The following is a 3,048-nucleotide window of genomic DNA, read 5'->3' as shown; positions in this document are numbered from 1 at the left end:
GAGGTTCCGCCTTGCCTACTGCTTTGTTACCAGAGCTGGATCGATTTCATCTTTTCCCAGTGCCCATGCTCCTACTACTACTTATGCAGCTATTCAACCTCCCATAGATGGTAATGGTGCTTCCCCAGCAGCTGTTCCTACTCCTTTGGCCCAAATCAGGTGACTTTTAAGTTGAAGCTTAGCTTGCCCGCAGAACGATGTAACCATGCTGGCAGTACTATACTATACTATACTATACTATGATTGCCTTAGAGCGCAGATGTCTCTGTCCCTAGGAACGTGATGCTTAGGTGCGAGGTGAAACACAAGCAGGAGATCGAGAAGAAATCATACGGATTGCAACCTACAGATGAAAATCTGCTTCATTGTTCCCACCATCTATATCAGATGTTTAATAAGAATAGGAATCGAATAAGCTGCTGATTGACTGAGGAAGCATTTGAAAAGAAAGGAAGGGTGATGCTTGTTAAACAAAGCTGCGTGTGGGGCCGCCACGTATAGCTGTAGTTTCTGCTGTAGCATCGGTTATTTCCGTTATTGCTGTAGTAGCATCGGTTATTGCTCAGGTTACGAATGACCCAATCTATCTATGGCAACCACCCCTACTTTTAGTAGATAGAGATGCGCACCTAGAAAAGACGGATGAAAGAGAACCTGCCCTTCTGACTTCTTCTCTTGTCTGTCCTTTACGCAAAGCGATCTATGGTCTCAACAAGCCCCGATAGCGTCGGTTTTTGAAGTTCAGCACAGTGGTTATCCAGGCAGGGTTTGCTCGGAGTGATCATGATTCGGCCATGTTCGTATCAGTTTATCCTCGAGGACGTGCTATTCTGTTGTTGTATGTTGATGATATCAAACTGACTGGTGATTACTCCGTTACCATATCGCTGATCGAGTGTCGCCTTCATCAATTATTTGCTATGAAGGCGCTGACGCGCCCTAAGCCTTTTCTTGGCTTGGAGTCGCATCGCACATTCTCCTCGTGGATATTTGGTATCTCAGATCAAATAACGTCATGACTTGATCACTCGAGCTCAACTCAATGATGAGAAGACTGTTGACACTCCCTTGGAGCTTTACGTTAAACTCCGTCCGACTGATGGCTCACCATTATCTGATCCGACGCAGTACAGACAGTAGGTCGGCAGTTTGGTTTATCTGACGATCTCTTGCCCAGATGGCTTTTCTTAAGAAAGTCAGCCTTTCATGGCTGCGCTGCCCCCCGGTCAGTTCACTTTGCAGCAGTTTCATCGGATTCTTAGATATATTCGAGGTACCTTTTCTCGAGCCGTCCTTTTTTCCGTCATCGTCTTCTTTAGAGTTGCGTGCAACTACTGATGCCGATTGGGCCTTCAGATAGGTGCTCAACTACAGGCTTCTCTATTTTTTGGGGAGACTCTCCACTATCTTATCTTGGATGAGATAAAAGCAATAGACAGTTGCTCCTTCCACTGCCGAAGCGGAGTACCGTGCCATGGCACACTACTAGATAGATTGTATGGCTCCGTTGGTGACTTTCTGATCGCGGGTTCATTTTTAAAACCCCAAATTCATCTTGCGTCAAATCCGGTCTTTCATGCAAGAGTTTCATTTGCTACTACGTTCGTCGAAAACTTCTTGATGACACCATCATCTCATTACCTTATTTTTTTCCTTCGACTTCGGCTATGACCAATGCCCCACCTAGCTGAATAGGCGTAACAAAGCTACCTGAAAAAGGCAAGGTAAGGTGTACCTTAAATTGAAATCGACAAATTGCGTTTTGCCAGATGGATTCTTTAGAAAGATTCCCGGATAAAGTTCAGTATAATATTTAGTTAGAATCTAAATAAAGGCGCATACGTGGGCGGGCAGGGGGCCCCACTACTTCTTCATTCAGGGGGCTAGCCTCATGACTTCCCACTGGGCGAGGGTGCACCTAACCCACCTACTCACTCATCAATTACGGTGTTCAGCTGACTTGCACAGAAAGACCCCTATTGTTTAGTAATTTGGCGCCTGATTGACTGTTGTCAACTAATCTTTTCAATGTTCGATTCTACTCTATGTTAGAACATTTCAGTGAATGCTATTTCGATCTAAGTGGTCCTATTCTCTGTCCCGTGCTAGGAAGCATTACTCCTCTTTTCATTCCAAATTCTTCAATAAGACCGATACGATTGATTGGTCTGTGCGTTTCTCTTATTACTTTTTTGTATCCCCCTGTTCCTCGGATACAATTCGATCCTTCTACGGCCAATTCTCAATTTGTGGAAAGCCTTCGATGGCTTCCTTATGAAAACATCCATTTGTATATGGGTATAGACGGTCTTTCATTATTCTTCGTGATATTGACCACATTTCTGATCCCTATTTGCATTTCAGTGGGTTGGTCTGGTATGAGAAGTTTTGGGAAAGAGTATATTACAGCATTTCTAATTCGTGAATTTCTAATGATCGCCGTGTCCTGCATGCTGGATCCTCTACTATTCTATGTTCTTTCCGAAAGCGTGCCAATCCCTATGTTGTGCGGAGCTGAGCATCTTCTATTCGCTGGGATCAAGCTTTTCCTCTGCAGGGGCCTTGTGCAGTAACCCCCTACGGGCGGTCCCCCGTCGTCGTAAAGTAGTCAAGGTCCCCGCGAAGCTTTCGGGAAGAGGGGTAGTCTTGTGCGTAAGCATAGCATTTCTGGTCGAACCACCGAACCACACATCTTTTTTTGGTGGGAGGGTACTCCGAGTAGTGGGTACCTCGTAGGACCTCGACCCGCCTACTCAGGTCTTGTATGGATATGCAGGAAGGGGTGCTCCTAGGTGTGTGTAGGGGGTGTGTTTGTTCGCGAGAATGGATTCCTCGTCAAGTCAGGGGGGGTGTGGACACACTTGCGCGAATTCGGGTAACGGCTACAAGGGATAAAAATAAAGGAAACTGTACCCGACCAGGGATGGACGTAAACTCGTAAGCTACCGAGGGTAGGGATAATCGTCCAGGTCTTATTGTTGTTTAAAGCCGCCCCGCCACAGCAGGCAGGTTAGTTCCTCTGTCGTTGCCGGAGAGTTCTTGGCGAAG

Source organism: Zea mays, chromosome 9, assembly GCF_902167145.1.
Source record: "Zea mays cultivar B73 chromosome 9, Zm-B73-REFERENCE-NAM-5.0, whole genome shotgun sequence".
Taxonomy (NCBI): domain Eukaryota; kingdom Viridiplantae; phylum Streptophyta; class Magnoliopsida; order Poales; family Poaceae; genus Zea; species Zea mays.
Note: the sequence above shows the minus strand (reverse complement) of the source record.